This window comes from Stenella coeruleoalba (genome assembly GCF_951394435.1).
Source record: "Stenella coeruleoalba genome assembly, chromosome: 7".
Lineage (NCBI taxonomy): Eukaryota > Metazoa > Chordata > Mammalia > Artiodactyla > Delphinidae > Stenella > Stenella coeruleoalba.
This window is the reverse complement of record NC_137153.1, coordinates 32440036-32462670: the sequence shown is the minus strand read 5'-3', so window position 1 is coordinate 32462670 and position 22635 is coordinate 32440036. Positions and strand designations below refer to the sequence as shown.

At 35.4% G+C, this 22635-nt stretch overlaps 2 pseudogenes across 2 annotated transcripts in view; both read right to left on the bottom strand.

Annotated features, from left to right (window-relative positions):
* LOC307188870 (casein kinase II subunit beta-like) overlaps positions 1 to 8550 on the bottom strand; it is a 12127-nt pseudogene extending 3577 nt beyond the window's left edge. Inside the window, exon 1 of the transcript in view lies at positions 8540 to 8550. The product of the transcript in view is annotated as a casein kinase II subunit beta-like (transcript). The remainder of the gene's footprint in view (positions 1 to 8539) is intronic.
* Positions 8551 to 21907: 13357 nt separating this feature from the next.
* LOC307189320 (large ribosomal subunit protein eL22-like) lies at positions 21908 to 22309 on the bottom strand (annotated as a pseudogene). Its single transcript has one exon. The product of its transcript is annotated as a large ribosomal subunit protein eL22-like (transcript).
* Between the last annotated feature and the right edge of the window lie 326 nt (positions 22310 to 22635).

Sequence of the window (22635 nt, the reverse complement as noted above, 5' to 3'; positions counted from 1 at the left end):
TTTCTCTTTCTGATTTTTTGTTGGTGGTGTGTAGGAATGCCAGAGATTTCTGTGCATTAATTTTGTATCCTGCAACTTTATCAATCTCATTGATTAGTTCTAGTAGTTTCCTGGTGGTATCTTTAGGATTTTCTATGTATAGCATCATGTCATCAGCAAATAGTGACGGTTTTAATCCTTATTTTTCCAATTTGTATTCCTTTTCTTTCTTTTTTTTCTCTGATTGCCATGGCTAGGACTTCCAAAACTATGTTGAATAAGAGTGGCGAGAGTGGACATCCTTCTCTTGTTCTTGATCCTAGTGGAAATGCTTTCAGTTTTTCACCATTGAGTATGATGCTTGCTGTGGGTTTGTCATATATGGACTTTATTATGTTGAGGTAGGTTCCCTCTATGCCCACTTTCTGGAGGGTTTTTATAATAAATTGGTGTTGAATTTTGTCAGAAGTTTTTTCTGCATCTACTGAGATGATCATATTGTTTTTATTCCTTAAATTGTTAATGTGGTGTATCACATTGATTGATTTGCATATATTGAAGAATCCTTGCATCCCTGGGATAAATTCCACTTGATCATGGTGTGTGATCCTTTTAATGTGCTATTGGATGCTGTTTGCTAGTGTTTTGTTCAGGATTTTTACATCTCTGTTCATCAGTGATATTGGCCTGTAGTTTTCATTTTTTGTGATACCTTTTTCTGGTTTTGGTATCAGGGTGCTGGTGGCTTCGTACAATGAATTTGGGAGTGTTTCTCCCTCCGCAATTTTTTAGAAGAGTTTGAGAAGGATTGGTGTTTGCTCTTCTCTAAATGTGCTCTTCTCTAAATGCTTGATAGAATTCGCCTGAGAAGCCATCTTGTCCTGGACATTTTTTTGTTGGAAGATTTTTAATTATGGTTTCAATTTCATTACTTGTGATAGGTCTGTTCATATTTTCTAATTCTTCTGGGTTCAGTCTTGGAAAATTGTACCTTTCAAAGAATTTGTCCATTTCTTCATGGTTGTCCATTTTATTGGCATATGGTTGTTTGTAGTAGTCTCTTATAATCCTTTGTATTTCTGCAGTGTCTGTTGTGATTTCTCCTTTTTCATTTCTAATTTTATTGATTTGTGTCCTCTCCCTCTTTTTCTTGATGATTCTGTCTAAGGGTTTATCAATTTTGTTTATCTTCTCAAAGAACCAGTTTTTAGTTTTATTGATCTTTGCTATTGTTTTCTTCATTTCTATTTCATTTATTTCTGCTCTGATCTTTATGATTTCTTTCCTTCCTCTGACTTTGGGTTTTCTTTGCTCTTCTTTCTTTAGTTGTCTTAAAAGTAACATTAGATTGTTTATGTGAGATTTTTCTTGTTTCTTGAGGTGAGATTGAATTGCTGTAAACTTCCCTCTTAGAACTGCTTTTGCTGTGATGCATAGGTTTTGGGTCATTGTGTTTTCATTGTCATTTGTTTCTATGTATTTTTTATTTCTTCTTTGATTTCTTCAGTGATCTCTTGGTTATTTAGGAGCGCACTGTTTAACTTCCATTTTTTTTGTGTTTTTTTACAGGTTTTTTCCTGTAATTGATTTCCAATCTCATAGTGTTGTGATCAGAAAAAAATGCTTAATAGGTTTCAATTTTCTTAAATTTACCGAGGCTTGATTTGTGACCCAAGATGTGATCTGTCCTGGAGAATGTTCCATCAGTACTTGAGAATAAAGTGTATTCCATCACTTTTGGGTGGAATGTTCTATAAATATCAATTAGCTCTATGTGGTCTATTATGTCATTTAAAGTTTGTGTTTCCTTATTAATTTTCTGTCTGGATAATCTGTCCATTGGTGTAAGTGAGGTGTTAAAGTCCCCTACTATTCTTTTTTTACTGTCGATTTTTCCTTTCATGGTGGTTAGCATTTGCCTTACGTATTGAAGTGCTCCTATGTTGGGTGCATAAACATTTATAATTGTTATATCTTCTTTTTGGACTGATCCTTTGATTATTATGTAATGTCCCTCTTTATCTCTTGTAACAGTCTTTATTTTAAAGTCTATTTTATCTGATACAAGTATTGCTACTCCAGCTTTCTTTTGATTTCCATTTGCATGGAATATCTATTTCCATCCCTTCACTTTCAGTCTGTATGTGTCCCTAGGACTGAATTGGGTCTCTTGTAGACAGCATATATATGGGTCTTTTTTTGTATCCATTCAGCCAGTCTGTGTCCTTTGGTTGCGGCATTTAGTTTATTTACTTTCAAGGTTATTATCGATATGTATGTTCCTATTACCATTTTCTTCATTGTTTTCGGTTTGTTTTTGTGGGTCTTTTTCTTCTCTTTGTGTTTCCTGCTTAGGGAAGTTTCTTTAGCATTTGTTGTAAACTGTTTTCATGGTGCTGAATTCTCTTAGCTTTGGTTTGTCTGAGAAGCTTTTGACTTCTCCATCAAACCTGAATTAAATCCTTGCTGGGTACAGTAATCTTGGTTGTAGGTTTTTTTCTTTCATCACTTTAAGTATATCCTGCCACTCCCTTCTAGCTTGCAGGGTTTCCACTGAAAAATCAGCTGATAACCTTACGGGGATTTCTTTGTATATTATTTTTTTGTTTTTCTCTTGCTGTTTTTAATATTTTTCTTTCCATTTAATTTTTGTTAATTTGATGAATATGTGTACTGGTGTATTTTTCCTAGGTTTTATCCTGTATTGGGACTCTCTGTGCTTCCCGGATTTGGCTGACTCTTTCCTTTCCCATGTTAAGGAAGTTTTCCACTATAATCTCTTCAAATATTTTCTCAGACCATTTGTTTTTCTCTTCTTCTTCTGGGACGCCTATAATTTGAATGTTGGTGCATTTAGTATTGTCCCAGTGGCCTCTGAGATTGTCTTCAATTCTTTTCATTCTTTTTTTCTCTTCTTTATTTTTCTCCTCAGCAGTTATTTCCACCATTTTGCCTTCCAGCTCACTTATTCATTCTTCTGCTTCCACTATTCTTTTACTGATTCCTTCTAGTGTATTTTTCATTTCAGTTATTGTGTTGTTCATCTCTGTTTGTTTGTTCTTTAGTTCTTCTAGGTCTTTGTTAAACACTTCTTGTATTTTCTCAATCCGTGCTTCCATTCTATTTCTGAGATTCTGAATCATCTTTGCTATCATTACTCTGAATTCTTTTTCAGGTAGATTGCCTATTTCCTTTTCATTTACTTGGTCTTGTAGGTTTTTACCTTGCTCCTTCAACTGTGACATATTTTTTTGCCATCTCATTTTTTTTTTTAATGAGTAGGTTGTGTTCCTGTTTTACTGGTTGCTTGGCCCGAGGCTTCCAACACTAGAGTTTGTAGGCTATTGAGTAGAGATGGTCTTTGTGCTGAGACGAGGACCTCTGGGAGACCTCACTCTGAAGAATATTCCCTGGAGTCTGAGGTTCTCTGTTAGTCCAGTGGTTCAGACTCGGAGCTCCCATTGCAAGAGCTTCCGCCCGACCCCAAGGTCATGAATCAAGATCCCACAAGCCATGTGGGGCAGCAAAAAAAAAGAAAAAAAAAAACAGTAACAAAGTAAAAATAAAATTAGACTAGGAAACTAACAGATTTATTAGAAAGAATGTAAAAATAAAAATATATATGAATCAACAACTGGAGTGTACATCAGTACCCTATAGTAAAAAAGAGGAGGAGGGAAAAGGAAAAAAAAAAAGGTGGGGGAGGGAAGGCCTTGGCTGTGGAGAGCGAGGCCTAAGCAAGGGTGAGGTTTGGGTGGTGTATGGGACCAATGCTCAGGACCCACAGGGCTGGAAAACGTCCTGAGGGCTGTGGGGGATGGGGCTTATACTCAAGGAACAGTAGGAACCCAGGCGTGCCACCCACCCCTGGTCTCAGAGGGTAGGGGACCTCACCTGGGAGCCCAGCAGGGGCAGAGCAAATGCCCTCCTCTCCTCTCCTGCTCCTCTGGTCTGGGGTCTGGGAGGATCCCTCCTGCCTGCCTCTCTGATCTCCCAGGCCTCTCTCCTATGTCCCCAGGGCCAATACGGTAGGGGGAAAAGAGGGCCTTGGAGGGCAGGGAACCAGCCTGGGAGCTCAGCAGGCTCCCTGTGCCCAAGTGAGTAGGGTAATCACCCTCTGCTCCTCTCCTGATCCTCCTGGATGGCCCCTCCTATCTGCCACTCCTGATCTCCCCAGCCTCCCTTCTATGTCCCCAGGACCCATGCGGCCTGGATGGGGCTTTGAGGGGAGGGGGAATTGGCTTGGGAACTCAGCAAGCTCCCCAGCCCAAGGGACACCAATGCTGTCTGGGCTCCACTTCTCCCCCATCAGTCTGCCTACATCCTACTCGTTCACTCTGAGGTTCCTCCTGTCTCCTTGGGGGTCAGAGTCCCCTACCAGTGGCTGGCAGGCACCCTAGTTGTGGGGAGAAGCTAACTCTGTGTGTTCCCACACCACCATCTTGACTCCTCCCCTGTGCTTGAGTTTTGAGGTACATAATTTACTTTGATATTTATAAGAAATCTAAAAACTCAGCTTTTATTTTCCTATTTACACAAACTTTCAGAAATATGTGTTTTAACTTCAAAATATTTTATCACATTTTGTTATAATTACTAGTTTTATAACATTGTGGTAAGAAAATGTGATGTAAACCCTTATAATTTATCTGTTTTCAAGTGTGTTGCGATTTATTTTAAAATGTCCAAAGTATGTTGGAAAAATAGGAGACAGAAAGTGGATAGAGTGAGAACATAGTTACATAGAAAGAACAGTCTACAGTTTAGTAGTTAAATGACCTCAATTTCCTTTTTCTATTATCTTCCTGTTATGTTGAAATTTTTTCCTTTTACATACTATCATTGATTTCTTATTAACTTCTTTTTTACCTTCTTATCATTTTTTTCTAACACTCAATGGTTTCAGACTAATCATATCCCTAATTTGGACTGGTATATTTGTAAATATCAATTGACATTTCTTTCATTCTTCATCACTTTTTAAATAGTTTTTGTATATAAGTTTTTTTTTAACATTTTTATCAAACATTTGGGTAATTTGTTTCTCTCTGTGTACATGTAGTTATTGCATCTTTAAAACTCAGACTTTATACTTTGCTTTTGATTCAGGAATTTAACCCAAAAAAGGATTATTGCTGTGACATTTATAATCAGATTAATGTTTCTTGTTGTCTTAGGGCCTCTAGTGTGGCTGTAATTTTTAGATTTTGTTTTTTACTTTCTTAGCAGTATTTTTTAATCTCACCTAAACCCATTTTTGCCTCATTATTCCTTTCTCATTCCAGCCTGTTCTTCCCATCTAATTAGTTATTGCTGTTTTATAGACATTATGTATTTTTATGTGATTATGACAACAAAAGTTTTCCTGAAATTCCTCCTAGGTCATTGAGTGTTTTTTTGACACATATGTACTGGGCTCTTATTTTCCAAAAATGATTCTAGGTCTTGGGGACTGATCAACTAGCAAGAAAAACTTGAGTTCTTACACTTGGGGAACTTGAATCTGACAGGGGCAAGGGGGGCAATCAATAAAATATTTGGAAAATAAAAGAATAAACATAGTAGATAAAAATTCATGTTATGAAAAAAATCTAACAGACCAAGAATTTTCATAGTACATTGGGGCAGTTGATGTGGAGTGGTCAGGTGTGGCCTCTGTGAGGAATGAAATTGAAGGAGTAAGCCAGGCGATTATGTGGGGAAAGCCATTTCCAGACAAAGAAATATCCTGTGCAAAAGACTTAAGTCAGCTCTAGTATAAAATACATCCTCTCACCTTTGGAAAAATATTACTTTCATGTACATTTGCATCTTTACACTCTCAAAGTATCATTATTTATTTTAATACAGTCTTTGCTCCAATTATCACAAACAAATGTAGAAATGCATTATCTCTTCTTTGGATGAACTTAATCTGGATACTTTATCAGAATATTTTAAGGTATATCATGAACTACAATTTGTTAATATAAAACTTAAAGAGCCAGTTAAAAAATATGAAGTTGATTTTTTATCATTAATTTAGAACAATTTTACATGCTTCCAATTAATTTAGAGATTACCAAAAAAGGGGCATTTAAAAAGCATTTGATCTTCAGAAAACCTTTACTAAGTAATTATAAGCTCTTAAGATCACTTTCCTTTAGGGCTTCCCTGGTGGCACAGTGGTTGAGAGTCCGCCTGCCGATGCAGGGAACACGGGTTCGTGCCACGGTCTGGGAAGATCCCACATGCCGCGGAGTGGCTAGGACCGTGAGCCATGGCCACTGAGCCTGTGCTCCACAACGGGAGAAGCTGCAACAGTGAGAGGCCTGCGTACCGCCAAAAAAAAAAAAAAAAAAATCACTCCTTTGAAAAGGAAAGCATGTGTTCTTTTGTGTAATCCATCTTAAACTTTAAAGTTTTTCATTCTGGGCAAAAGAAGTTTGCTCAATATTTTCCAAAATAAATATTTCTAGATGCACAGTAAGTTAGTAAAAGACGAATATTTGAGCTATGTAAATTTTGAAAATTTTAGTGGATTATGTTTGTCACTAATTTCTAGTACTGAATCCTCTCACTAGATCTTTTTAGAACTTATTTAGTTTTTTGCTGTTGTTGTTTCTTTTTTTTTTTTTTTGCATATTACCTTTATTTTGCAGAAAATGTTTTGCTCATTGTCTTTGTCTTTTTCTTTTTTCAGAAGAAAAATATTGCCATTGTATGTTTAACAATACAAGAGGCAATTACATATGCTCAAAATAAACACATTCTATTGGGCAGAACAGTGAAATTTCCATTGCAGTTAAAGTCTGTTGTCCTCAACTATGAATTTATTATTTTGTCCCTAACAGCTTAACTATAAGTATGATAGCTGTCACAAAAGGGACCTGAAAACTACTCTGAAGAAACAAGGGATGCAATTGAAAGTATGCTTTTTATTTCACTAAATAAGACGAGTTGAGTTTATTAATTCTAGTGTGTCAAATCTTCTATATTCTGTAAGAGACACAAAAAAATAAGTTTCTGGATCTTAGCAAACAAAATTTTATTATGATCAAGTAATGGTGATTTAATAGTCCAACTGAGTTTTGTTTCCATACTTAAATTCATCTGTAGCATATAAACGCAACATAGGACAACACTTGTGTTGCAGATGATGGGTGGGGTTATTTTTTTGATGAACAACAGGACATATATTCCTTCTCATATTTTAAAGTGAAGTTAATAAGATTTTTTTTTCTTTCTTGACCTATGAGACTGTCATTTTGTACCTAGATCAAATCCTGAGTAAAACTGGTAGACATAAAAAAAAAATAGTGTATATTTTAAGGAAAGGCTTTGGTTTACATGGAAGGTGGTGACAGGGATATCCATGAGGTTATGAGGCCAAGGTGTGATATTGGCTGTCAGGAATATCTGTGGCCACGACATGGTTCTTATAGAGTGAGAATCCTGAGGAGAAGGGACCTGAGATTATTTGGGTAAGATAGTGTTCACTGGGAAGGTCTGGACTCCCAGCCCATTAGGTAGCTATGCTGTCTGAGACCCTGGTGTGAAGGTGCTCTGCTAGCTGACCACAGGTTGGGGTACTGATGCAGTCCTGTTGTGCTCAGGAGTAACATGATAGTATGTACACACATGCTGAGGCTGGGCTAAGTTCATGGGATCAGATCATGGACAACTTGCAAATGAATTGTCAGAATAGGTTGGAGAATTTTTCCAATGAGTGTATGGGCTAAGTATGAGCTTGTCCAAGTGAGGAGGAGTCCTAGGCACGGCTTTGAGGACAGGGACAGGGATGTGTGAACTGTGGTTCCTCAGCATAGAGCATTTTTCACAGCCATGGGTGGAGAAAAGTGAGACAGGACCTCCAAACTGAGGATGGGGGTTGACAGCAGGTAGAAGGAACTGAGTCCAGGGATAAGCTACTTCCATTAGTAATACCCAGGTTGCTGTTTGTCTCTGGGTTCTTCCATCTTATCTTTGTGATCCCTGCTTCTTTTTGCATCACAGCAAGCCCTTGCAAATCAGTTTTATGTAGTTTTAAGAGCTGTAATCTCTTTCTGGTAAGCCTTGACAGATATGCATTGAGTCTTGAGAATGCCGTGGCTGGTAGTCATCCCTTGTAGACCCTCAACTCATACTATATGAATTTAGAGCTTTTATTTATGTAAGGAGTTCAATATGCACATATGAATTGGACTGACCCCCCAGGCACCCACTCTCTGTTCACACACTTCCAGAAGTGGTTGCTCTCCATCACAAAATCCAAGATAAAACAACACATGGTGTTCGGGTCCAGGCCAGACATACTCAATTTCAGCACTGGGAACATCCTCCTGCTGTTATTGGTGACCATCACCTGGTTGGTGAGCTCTCTGAAGTACAGCCATATCTAACTTTTCTTGGTTGACACTGGGGTCACCCTTCTCCCTGCCAGCCTGTAGCTCTCACTTCAAGGAGAGGAGCTCAGCTGGTGGTCCACTCTATTGCAGGCTATTCTACAAGTTCCGGACACCAAGGGAGATTGTCCTCTTGCTGACCCTTCTTCATGGCCCTCCAACCCAGACTTACTTACCCAAGAGCCATATTTAACTCCTTTCAACAGCCACTCTTCCAAGAAAAGGAGCAGCAAAGGTCCACAGTTCCCAGGCAGAGACCTGTGAGGAGAAGACTTGAAGGTAGGGGAGGGGCAGAGGGGTGAAGATAGAGGATATTCCCCTTGAACTCCTGCAAGGCATGACTAAAGTAGCTCTTTGTGGCATTGGATTTGCTTTAAACAATTAAAAATCAGACTATTGACTAGCACACAAATATTTATAAAATATACAAATAAAACTATTGATATCTTTGAAGCCCATTTTTAAACAAAAGGAACATTTTTAAATGTGCCAGGATATAAATTATGGGTACCTCAGGATTATTATAACTTTTCTATAACATTTTATTAGATCTTTATGGTGTTTTTAAAAATGTTGGCCACTGATATTTGAAATTTGATAGGTATTTATAAAGTTTCCTCAAAGGATTCTTATGACAGCTAAAATTTTTGCCTATTTAGACAGACACTTTTGGCTGGCTACTCGGTAAAGTACCACATGCTGTGATTATTACGTTTTGTGCTTTCCAAGTCAACACCCAGATGCCTGTGAACCTGACCTGCACAGAGTAGTTATTTTGGTTCTTTAAACTGCCTGCCAAACTGTTGCAGTAGCTTTTTCATATGGGCAGATGGCCACTTCAGAACAAATCAAAATATAATATTTGGTCTCTGAACTTACTTTTGAATTCAAATCTTTGAGGATGAATGCTAACTCAGATTGAATTTTGGGTTTGACTAATTGTTTTGATGTTCTTAGGCAGTTTTCATGAAACATATTTGATCAAATAACTTAACATGGACTTCACCTCTTATTAGTTGTATAATGTCCCTTCTGGTGTGTTAAATGCAATAAAAATTTGAGCATATATACTAATATGTAGCTCCTACCCAGCATATGATGAACAAAATATGTATTAACAAGAGACATCAATCCATTTCTGAGGTTATGCACGTAGTTTACTGCTGAAATGCGGTAAAACTTTAAAATTTGTAATTTCTGGTCAGAGTTTATGAGAAACATGAATATGAGCAAGATAGGTAAATTTAGTGTTTTTTTAACAAGGTAGGTATGGCACAGACTTCAAACTATAACACAGATTTCAAGCAAACAAGGGTAATTACATTGATTTAAGCAGTTCTTTCCCATTTATTCATATATTTTTTTGTCTTAATTCAGACCTAGCTTAATTCACCCCTCCCTCCCTCCTTTCCTCCCTCTCTCCCTTCCTTCCTTCCTTCCTTCCTTCCTTCCTTCCTTCCTTCCTTCCTTCCTTCCATCTTTCCTTCCCTTTCTTCTGTTCTGCCTTTCTTTCTCCTATCTCTTTAAACTGCAGTCCTGAGTAAAATGGATGGTTTCAGATTAACCTAATTAATTACAACTAAATAGCCACTTATGTCATTAACCCAGGATACTTCCCTGGGCTACTCAGATCCAAATGTAGATTTCATATTTTCAATGGAACAATGTTTGTTAGAAAATATATTTCATATTATAATCTTTATAATGAGAAAAATGCTAATTAAAACCAAAACCATTAGTCACCTGTAAGATTCGAAATATATGAAAAGTTTGATAACACTCTGTTGGTGAGGCTAAGGAGGAAAAAGCAGTCTAATATTTTGTTTTTCAAAATGTAAAATGGGACAACATCCATGGAGAAGATTTTATCAATATCTAACAAAATCATAGCTGTATTTGGCCTTTGATCTATCAATCCCTCTTCCAGGAATCTGTTCCAAAGATCCAAAAGTACACTGACATTAGTTTGAAATGACATGTATCAAATGTTCTTCAATGTAACATTATTGGTACTAGTAACAAAATTGAAATCACCCCCAAAATCCAAAATTCTAACACCAAAATCCAACAGTTATATAAACTGCAATATATCTACACAGTGGATTACTATGTACTTGCGCAAAGCAGTTGGGAAGATCTCTACAAAATGGAGTAAATGGATTATATATTGTATATTTTGGAGTATAAATTGTTAAGTGATAAAAGGAAGTTGCAGAAAACTGTGTATAGTATGTCACCTTTTGTGTAAGAAACCCTCCCTTCCTTCCTTCCTTCTTTCCATCCTTTCTTCCACCCCTTTCTCTCTCTTTCATCTCTGTTTCTTTTCTTTATTATTTCACAGTTTGTGCTTTTCTTTTTATATTTGCAAAAATAAATAAGGGAAGGAGAGAAGAAAAACTCATAAAAATTGTTCCCTATAAGGTAACTGTCCCTCCATTCTGAAAAGTGAGATGTTGAAATCATCTACTATTATTGCACTTCTGTCTATTTTTCTAGTCAATTCTGTCAGCGTTTGTTTTATATATTTAGGTGCTCTGATGTTGCATGAATATATATTTGTAATTGTTATATCTTCCTAGTGATTTGACCTTTTATCGTTATATAATGTCCTACTTTGTTTTTGTGATAGTTTTTTGTTCAAATTGACAATAAATTTTAAGCATAATTAACTGTCGTTAGCACAAATTCATGAACTGTATCTTCATTTTTCTCATTTTTTGAAACCTTATATTTATAATCATAGTTATTTATATTTGATAAATAAAATTATTTATAAAGAATTCAAGTTATAAGTAAATGGAAATGTATCATTCAATTTTTGTTTTCTTGCTAGTGGAGGACATTAAGCAAAACTAAGATTTTTAATTCATAAATATGGTAATAAAATTGAACATGTATTTAAAGTATTGAAATAGTATAACTGAAGAATAAAAGAAACATTATAATAAATGCTTTATTATCATTAATGTTAAATTCTTTTGATTACTGATTTTAATTGAAGATTTTAAAAATACACTATAAAAAATAAAAATACATTATAAATATATTTGCATTATAAATCTATATTTAAAACTTGTAAATGTTGATAGAACTAATTGTCCTGTTGAATAATGGAACAGAGTTCCTCATCTAATTATTTAATTTTTATGATCCTTGTGAAATAACAGTTAACTATTTGAAATGTGCTATTCATTTTTGTATGTGTTTTACAGAAAGAAATTGTATTCTGTCATAGCTTACATTTCTAAATTCAAAAAGGCAAATATTTCAAGACCTTTATTATCTTGGTCATTTTGACACATTTAAAAATCATCCAATTTTAACAAAGATGTCCTTACCAGGAAATGGTAAGTTCTACTGACAAGTTAAAACAAATGACCAATTATTATTTTTAATTATATTTGTTGCTGGGAAAAAGAAATTGTAGAAAACTAGTCAGAGAAGAAGGATTATATCCTTTAATTTGTAATAAATTTATTTGTAAAGATGGGTGATGTGATGCCTAGCTGTGAAAATAAGTAACATGACAAGTAAATATTAAAGCCATGGAAGTGATCTAAAAATACCTGGATAATTATTGCAGATTATATAAATGTGGGTTTCTGGGGTAGGATTGGAGGTACCAGCCACTTTCCACTGGAAACAAAGCTTCAGTGACTTATATTCTATTGCCAGAAGAACTGGGGAATTTAAACATAGAAATAGAGTAATTGGATGATTTATTTCATAAGCATATATTTTTAAATGTTGCTGATGACTTTTCTTGAAAGTAAAGCCAGAAGGATTTTAAGATTCTTAACTGTAAATATTAGAAATGATTATTATAATACTTTCCATGATAAAATTATTTGAAACTTACTCTTGTATATTCCCAATGAAAGGTGATTCTTATTTTTTATTGTGGCTAATTTAATGAAATAATATTTTATACAAAACACAATTTTCCTAACTTGGAAATTATAATTAATTAAATTAAGAACACATTTGAGTTTTGAGTGTTGTCATTTAGACTGTGGGCATTATCAGGGCACAATAATCCACTTGGTGAAAATTTAGTCTAGTTGAAGGCCAATTATTTTACTTCCTAGTAATTCACATGATATGTCCTTGCAAATAGAAGCAACCGCTAGCCAAGTAACTAGGGAGAAACAAAGCGCCTTGGGTGGGTGATATTTCAAATTCAACAGTATAAAGCAAAGAAAAATAACACATTTTAACACATAAAAAATGCTAGAAAAAATGTTTACATGCATGATTCTAGTTTGGTAATTGCTTCTATTCTAAATTTTTTCATATCAATTCAACCATAAGCACCTTCCTATCATATAAATCACTATCACTTATAAGTAAGTAGGGTTGTAGTTTTAAAGTATTTGGTTTTATCAAGTAATATATGCTCATTAAAAAAATCACATGTTAAAGAATGTTTTATATTAAATGTCAACAGAGTCAGATCACTTCTTCACTTCTAAGTCTACTCTCCAGACAAGTTCTTCACAATTGCTTATATTTTGGTTATTTCCCTTCTCAAACAATATATATTTTCTGAATTTATTAATATCAGATAACATTTATTATTCCCCCAATATCAAATATAAATATTTAACTCACTCAGGTCCTCTTCTCCAACTGTTTTAGTCAATTATGTTATTGTTTTGGTTTTTCTGTCAATTATCTTTAGTATAAACAATGTAATTAAACTCAATCATTTTTCTATAGTCCTTTAATTCAGTTTTCATACTTTATATGACAATTTTAATGCCCTTGTTTCTCTACCCAATTTTCTTCACAATCTGCTTTGTGTAAGTTACATTTTTATCATAGCTCTTGGATTTTCATTCCATCCTTAAACATAGCATCTTCTTTCTGTGGCCTGAAGATCGACTCAAAATTGAAAGTAAATAAACAATATTTTCATCATTATGGTTGCAAACATATTGAGCAATAAAATACCAATTATCTTCCCATCTTTAGGAGTTCAAATCCAAATGCCCCTTGAGGGAGAATGTTAGGCTGAAAGAATTTCCTCAGTTGGTAAAACATCATTTAAAATTATATTTGGAAAATAATTTCCATCCTCAGTTTCTGTCATTTTTGGAGGTTATATTGGTCATTTAAAAATTGCATGTACTGCTTTTATTCTCAACATTTTTCAGTTCTAAATCATGCTTATCATTATGTTCTACTACCTTTATTTCTCAAAAGTACCTGTAATGATCTCCACTGGAATTTTATTACCTTCTCTGTTGGGTTTTCTCTTTGTTTTTCTTTTATTATAACTTTCTTTTGCTTAATTTACATATTAGTTTCTTTTCTTCCCTTAAGCTCATAATGAAAGATCTTCATAAACTATGAAGTTAGCAGATAACATTTCTGAGTCCTAAGCACTATAGTGTTGATTTTAAGCTTAGAAATTTCTTTAATCTCCTAAAAATGAAATATATACATATATATAGACAGTATGTGTTCCCCCAGCCGATTGGTAAATAAGACTGTCTTCTATTTAGGTCTGTACTCAAGTGGGGTATTATAGGATGAGAGGCTACACACAGTAATCTCTTTTTTTCACCTGATCATAGCAGTCTGCCTTGCTGTTGATAGCACAAGCACCAAACTGACAAAGGCTTTACTATGAATCAACATTCAGACTATTGATCTTATTTAGGATTTAAATGTTTTATTTAAATGTTTTAAAAAGTTTCATTTTGAAGTAATTGTAGGTTCATTAGCAGTAATAAGAAATAATGCAGAGGGGTCTCATGTACTCATTTCCCAGTTTCTCTCAATGGCGACATCCTAGATTATAGTACAATATCACAACCAGAATATTAATTTTTATGTAAGATGTGTGAAAAGTCAAGGCCCAGTTTTTTTTAACCTATCAGATTGCTCTAGTACCATTGGTTTAAAAGGCTATCTTTTCTCCATTGAATTGTTCCTTTCACTTTTGTCAAAAATCATTTGGGCATATTTGTGAGTTTATTTCTGAATTTTCTGTTCTCTTCTATTGGCCTACGTGTCTATTCCTCCACTCACACCACACAGTCTTGATTACTAAAGATAGTATAAGGATGAATTGGGAGATTGGAATTGACATATATACACTATTGATACTACGTATAAAATGGATAACTAATGAGAACCTACTGTATAGCACAGGGAACTCTACTCAGTGCTCTGTGGTGACCTAAATGGGAAGGAAATCCAAAAAAGAGAGGATATATGTATACGTATAGCTGATTCACTTTGCTGTACAGTAGAAACTAACAAAATATTGTAAAGTGACTATACTCCAAAATAAATAAATAAATAAATAAAGCAGTAATAAAAAAAAGATAAAGAAAAAAAAATAAGGCTTAAAATTGGGTAGACTGGCTTCTTCTACTATATTCTTCATTTTCCAAATTCTTTTTGTTCTTCTAGTTCTTTTGTTCTTTTCCATATATATTTTTAAATAATCTGGTCTATACAAAAATTCTTGCTGATGTCTTGATGAGAATAGTTTTAAAATTATATATCAATTTTGGCATAATTGAAATCCTTACTGTTATGAGCTAAATTGACTCTCCCCAAAATTTATGTGTAGAAGTCTTAACACCCCAGACTTAACAATATGATAATGTGACTATATTTGGGATATGGTCTTTAAAGAGGTATTTAAATTAAAATGAGGTAATTAAGATGGGCTCTAATCCAACCTGATTTGCAATTAGGACAGACACACATAGAGGAAGACTCTGAAGGTACAGAGAAGAGATGGCCATTTAGGAGCAAAGAAGAGAAGCCTTAGGCAAAATAAAACCCTGCTGACATCTTGATCATGGACTTTAATAAGCCTCCAGGATTGTGAGAAAATATATTTATTTTATTTATGCTACCCAGCCTTTGATATTTTGTTATGATGGCCCTTGCAAAACTAACGGTTACCAAGCTGAAGCTTCCAATCTATAAACACTGAATGTCTTCCATTTATTTAGAACCTCTTTGATTTTTTTTTTTTTTTTTTTTTGCGGTACGTGGCCCTCTCACTGTTGTGGCCTCTCTCGTTGCAGAGCACAGGGTCCGGACGCGCAGGCTCAGCGGCCATGGCTCACGGGCCCAGCCGCTCCGCGGCATGTGGGATCCTCCCGGACCGGGGCACGAACCCATGTCCCCTGCATCGGCAGGCGGACTCTCAACCACTGCGCCACCAGGGAAGCCCCCCCTTTGATTTTTTTCATGAGCATTTTATAGTCTTTTGATGACAAGTCTTGTAAATATTTGATATTTGGATATATTTCTATATTTCATTTTTGAGTGATTATAAAAATCTCACTGCCCATAGTTAATTCCTAGCAAATAGGTTTACAATTAATATTTTATGTTTGTTTTATATCCTGTATCCTTGCTTAACTTACTAATTCTAAAAGGGTATTTTTTTGAGTATATGTGTATTCCTAGACTTCAGTTTGTATACAATCATATCATCTGCGAATAGAGACAAGTTTATTTCTTTCTTACCTACATATCTGTCTTTTAATTATTTTTCTTGCCTTACTGAACTTGCTAGAACACCTCATACTATGTTAAATGAGTGCGGTGAGAGTGAATATCCTTGCCTTGTTCCTGATCTTGAGGAGGGAAATAATTCAGTCTTTCATCATTAAGTATAATGTTAACTTTGGGATTTTTGGTTTTGGTTTTCTTTTTGTTTTTGATTTCCATAGATGCTGTTTATCAAGTGGAAGAAGTTATTCTCTATTCCTATTTTTCTGAGAGCTTTTTGTCCGTTTGTTGTTTTTACAACATGAATGGTTGTGAAATTTGTCAAACCCTTTTTCTGCATTGAATTATATGAGCATGCAATTTTTTTTCTTTAGGATTGGGTCAATTACATTGATAATTCTTGAATATTGAACTGGCTTTACATGCTGAGAATGAATATCAATTGGTAATGGTGTATAATTATTTTTATATATTGCTAATTCTATTTATTAATATTTTGCTAAGGATTTCTACATTTATTTTATGATGGAAATTGGTGTGTAGTTTTCTTTTTGTGTATTGTCTTTTTCTTGTTTTGGTATTACTATAATAATATCATCATAGCAATAGAAATAAAAATCCAGTATTTTACTTCAAAAACTGTGATCTTCATGAACAAGATCTGTGATTTCTGTCATTAAAGATGTGGGGATAGGGAACTAACAAGCCATTATTTTTAAGTTTAACATTTGTAATTTATTCTCTGGAATCATATGATCATTTATCATATGTGATTGCCAATAGGTGAATTTTACAACTACAGTAAGGGGTGGTGGGGAAGTACAAAGAGATTCTTCTAATACCAGACACAAAACTGAATTTCTGTGTAATTTAGAACAAATTGATTTAACCTAATGGAATTGAAGTTTCTATGCTGTAAAATGGGAATTATGATGCCAACTATTAACAGTATTGGGGAAATCAAATGAAATAATATAAGTAACATCTTGTAAGAACATAGATTTTTTAATAAGCTCGGTGAGAAATTAGCTGTATCTCTATTCTCTATCTATCATCTATAGAAATAGAAAAAAATAGAAAGATAGATGTGGGCCGGGGATAAACAGGATTTCCACTTCCAACATCCATCATGTCCTTAAAAGAGAATGTAGACTAGGCTTTGGTGGGTTTGACAGGAAAGTCAGAATCCAAGTTGCTCATAAATATTTCACAGGAAGGACATAGATGCTGCTTAAAGTTCTTTCTGAATGGTGTTAGGTGACTTGATTCTGAAAAAGCTTTGAGCTTAGAAAAAATGAGCTTTGCGTATTGACAAGAGTCCTCACATGGGAACAGAGTCAAAATTAACAGACTCTGCAACCCAAAGGAGGCTGGCTGAATATTCCCACTACCTTTGCTCTGATCATGTGACCATCTCACGCTTCTGTCACTTTCATTAAATAAAAATTAATCTTAACATATTTGGGCAGGAGTGGGGGTGGGTTGGCATGGGTGTCTACTCTGTCAAGGATTAAAAAATATCCTTTAGTTCTCATCGCCTAATCAGTTGATTTCAGCTCCATTTTCTCCCTTTTCTTTCTTTATCACTGCCTAACCTTGTCCCCTAGGAGTTTCAGACCTTGTTATTCATAAATGGCATAAATTCGTGCACCCTTTTCCTTTTTACTCAAAAGTTTTCTCTAAAATCAAAGGATTACTTGGCTGATTATAAAATTCTTGCATCACACATTCTTCCTCTCAGTATATTTTAGATACTGATCAAACTGTCTCCTTGCATGAATATTACTGTGAAGATGTCGAATCCATCTTGATATTTCACACTAGTAGGAGGCATGATTTTTTCCCCTCCTACTCCTAGGATTCTTTCTTTGTACCTGAATTTTAACATCCTTACCAGAATATGCTTTGATTTGGAATGGTAGGTATGAATGTTAGGTTTCATTATTTCTTGGAAATCTATGAGCCCCTTCAGTCTACACATTCAACTTGTTTTTATTTCAGAAAAAATGTTGAAAAAATTATACTTTAGACTCTTTCTATATTTTCATTTGCTTAGTTCTTCTTAAAAATATCAATAATGCATGTTAGATATACCTTTTTAAAGTCTAGCGTTCCTTCTGTGATCATGTTTACATTCCCCTTTCTCTCTCCCTGCTCCACCTCCCTCCCTCCCTCTCTTTCTTTCTCTCTGAGTCACGCTCAAAACTACTTATAAACATCTAACTTTTTCCACCTATAACGGGCATTATTCTCTACACTGGCTTTTCATTTTTTGTCATATTGTGACATTTTGCAACTCAATTCTATATTCTTTGGACATCCTATACAGTCTCTTTGGAATACTTTTTTCTCATTGTTCAAATTTCACTTATTACTTATAAAGATGATATTATCTATAAATTCTGTGAGAATAATGAGAAGCATTTCTTTCATTCCTTTGTTTTACTGTAACCATCTTTTTATCAGAAATGACCGTTTACTGATTTAAAGAAAAATGTTTTGTGCATAGAGCACATATCATTTCCTTTCTAAGTATGATCCATCTTTGAATTATTTTTGCTGCTTGCCAGAGATGTTGACAACTATGGTAACTGGGACTATCTGGGGTGTGGATTCAGAGGTGTTGACTCCAAACTCTTCCTCAACAAATTGCTTGGGTGACAGAAAAATCTTCTTTGGTATTCAGCGTACATTTGGCAGATGTGAAAACCATTCAGTATTTAAGGATGGGGAAATTTATAGCTGATCACGGGTGACTAGAGTGATGGAATGGCTAAAGGCGTTAAGGGAAGAGGAGGGTTGTTCTTCATAGATCAAGAAACTGTCACTGCCTTAGACTACAGCTCATGTGACCATTTTTGCCCCAGAGCTGCTGACAGTATGAGGGGTAAGCTCTCTGTCTGTGTCTGCTCCTGTTAGAAATGTATTTTGCTATTAAGCAAAAACCAGGAGCCCACTCTACCATTGCTGCTAAATTACTCTCAAAGTTGCTGACATTCACTGCTGCCTAAAATCACCTTTTAAAAAATGGCTTTATAAAATATAGGTTAAATATTATAAAATTCACCCATTTCACGAGCATTTAATTCAATAAATTTTTGTATATTGTAGAGCTGGTCTGCCTTTCTTTGCCTCCACCCCTGCATGCTCTTCTCCTAGAATGGAGGTTCCATGCCAAGAAGACCATGAGCAAGATGCCTTCTTTTGTCGTTATGGTCCTGCTACTGTCACAGCCCCTAGGTGCTGAAAGAAACTGACATAGCAAAGTAATATTCTGTTTCTTCTTTCTTCCTTCTAAATTCCATCTAGTGCCTCCAATTGGCAGAAACCAAGAGAAATTCAGAAAGCTAGGTTGTCTGAAATATGTGGCTTGCATGTTTATCCCTCAAAAGTACAGAAGAAAGTGCAGAAAGGAAAGTGTAATATTGAGAGCCCATCATATTGAAAGCTAGAGTATCCAGAGCACCCCTCAACTTATAAAATCATGGATTGCCTCCTCTATTCCTGTCTTAGCCCATTCAGACAGCTATAACAAATTACCGTAGACTAGGTGACTTATAAACAACAGAAACTTATTTCTCACACTTCTGGAGGCTGGGAAATTCAAGATCAGGTGCCAGAAGGTTTGGTGTCATTCATTCATGAGAGATCTGCCCTTATGACCTGATCACCAACCAAAGGCCCCACCTCCAAATGACATCCCACTGTAAATTAAGTTTTAACATATGAATGGGGGCACTAACATTTAGTCTATGGCAGTGCGTTTCCTTCTCTCCTCTATTCAGCTCTCAGTGAAGTAACTTTCAGGCTAGGAAAAAAAGTGTACAGATGGTTTTATTTATTTTTATTATTTATTTGTTTTTTATTTGCCAGGTATCTGCTTTTCTGTCACACATATCTGGGTCCCAACAGGATATATTCCACAGTACCCAGAGCCTTCCTATAACTCTTGATGTCTTAACTGTCATTTTGTAGAGGTTGTGCAGAATAAGATACTTAATATTTTTTTGGAAATGTACAAATATCTTGGAGACTGAGAAAGTTTGTGAAAATAAATATCATGCACTCTTGTTTAGGTTAATATTTCACATTTTTTGGCTAGTATAATTCTATTTGTATATTGAAGTTTTTTTTTCTATTATATTAAATCTTGAATTTTCTACTATTCTTTTTTTTTTTGTTTTAATGAAATCCAAGGTCATTGTTGGTACAGCAATTCATCAGTGAGGACAAACAACCAATTTATTGTTGCTAAACAGATTAACATGCCAATCCTTTAAAAAAAAAAAAGCCTTGTACAATAATTGTAGCCATGCGTTAGCCACTTTAATATAAAATGTGATCAAAAGTCAAAATACAAGAGTTCAAAGGGCATAGAAAAACCAAAAACTTTCAATTTTATTACAAGTTTTAGATTCTGGAAATAGTTTAAAAAAAAAACAACTTTTATGCGAATTTCAGCCCAGGGCTAATTTTTTTACAACCAAACTAAGAATTACTACAAGGAAACATCAATGCAACAAAGAAGTAAAATTTGCAAACCCAAGTCACAAACTTGCTAACAAAGTTAATAATCATGGTAATGGACAGCACCAAAGAGCAACTGATGCCTCAGTTAAATTTGAAAGAAACAATGCCTTCTCTAGGGCAGAGAAACATGCAAACAATTCTGCTTCAAGAAATTTGCATAGAAATAGAAAATGCTAGAGCCTTTACCACAAATGAAATTACAAAGCCTCAATATGTTAAATTCAACCCAAGGAGCACCAAATGTTAAATTGGAGCCAAGGTATGACTCAAAACATTTAATTTCCAGCTATGCAACTAGCAAGATCACAAGAATTTCAGGTGTGGAAAGGCACCCTAGGCAAGCTCTTGAAAGACATGAATTTGATACAACATAACCTTAAATCAATGCAGACATTCCTGTAAAATTTAAATTTTAGAGGGCACCATAAGGCATCAGGATCTCTTCTCAAAGTCACTCTTGATATTGTCAGCAACAATCACATCTTTATGATCTCATTAATGACCTTTCACAGATCTCTAGCCTGTACACGTACAGCAGAACCCCCAATATCGTCGGAAGCCCTTTCAGTTTGGCCCTGCTTAACGTGTTTGTAGAATGACTTTTAAGCCCAGCCGTGGCCTAAATGGTGTGAAAGGGACTACTCCCTGGGCATCTCAAGACTTCTCTTCAGCCTGAGCTGTCTCCCAGGCCCCTCTCTTCCACACCTTCCCCCCGGGGTAAGACTCCAGAACTCTGGGATTCTGAGCCTGACCCCAGGCAACTTCACCGACACCCACCTTTGGAAGCTCCACTATTCCTCATCTCCAGCTCCCCCTGGTGGGGTTCAAAGTGACAGTTTGGTGCAAGGACTTGTAGAAACAATGCTTATTTACAAATTCGTATTTTGTAGACCTTTCCTTAATTGAACACCTGTGACCTTTACAGTCGCTCTCCAGACCCTTTCCAGAGGTGTAGTAGAATATGCGAAGCAAAAGGACATTTTATTTCTACAGGAAGAAAAAGGATTAACATACATAGTAATAACTGTGTCCATCAAGAGTAATTTGTAATCAGAAAATGAAGACAAATGCCCCAGAAGCCTGCATTTTATCGACACTGCCACTTTCCCAAAACAAGAACCTCAGAAACAAGTCACTGGATCTGCTTTCAGTGAATCAGGAGCTCCCACATTTGTATTCCTCAATCTTTGAGAAAAGTACCAGATGAAACTGACCCACCCCTTTTTGTGTAAAATAGTAACTAACTGAACTCACATCTCCACGCCCTTATCCACCTGTTCAATGACAAACAGTAGTCAGTTCCCTTGAAGGAGACTTACACATTTTGGTATTTCTACCAAAAGAATTGAAATTTTCAAGCAGAAAAAAAGTTTAATTACAAGTAAGTGAGTGGCAGCCCAAGTGAAGCCCTTTTACTATGATTTCCAATTTTCTGTTCAATCCACACTGCAGAGATACAAGGAAAGCCACCAGTTTGTTTCCTAAATTTTATTTAAGAATTCATACAAAATACTCCAGATAACTGAGTTTCAATCCTCATCTTCCTCCTCTTCTTCATCTTGTTAATCTGGAAGTAACGTAATTCGTAACTTTCTTTGCTGTTGGCAACTACGCGCAACCAATCACGGAGATGATTCTTCTTCAAATATTTTTTGGTGAGATATTTCAAATACCTTTTGGAAAAAGGCACCTCGGAAGTTACAGTGATCTTGCTTTTGCTTCTTTCGATTGTTACAACACCTCCTCCGAGATTCCCAGCTTTTCCATTCACTTTGATTCTTTCCTGAAGAAACTGCTCAAAATTGGCCGCATCCATGATTCCATCTTCTACAGGATGGGTACAGTCAAGAGTAAACTTCAGGACCTGCTTCTTTTTTTTTGCCCCCCTTCACCATAAGCTTTTTCACTGGCGCCATCGCCGCAGCGGAGGCGGAAAAGCTCTACTATTCTTTTGTTCTTTTAGTCATTTGCCAGGGGTCGAAAAGATGAGATTGAAATAAAATGCTTTTATTCCACTGATTTTTAACAGAAAATTTGCATTCTCTACTTCCAGCCTGTCTGAAACCAGTTTCTAATTGTCTCTCAGGAGAAACAGTACTGTTCTTTCACCCAGTACTTTTTGTTTGTTGTTGTTGTTGCAAAGTTCATATCATGGGTCTGTCACAGAAGCAAAATTATAAATTGCAAGTCATTAAGGTATGGTGAATGCCCATCTGTGTAAGAACATGTCAAAGAAATGTTTACCCAGTTGGAATAT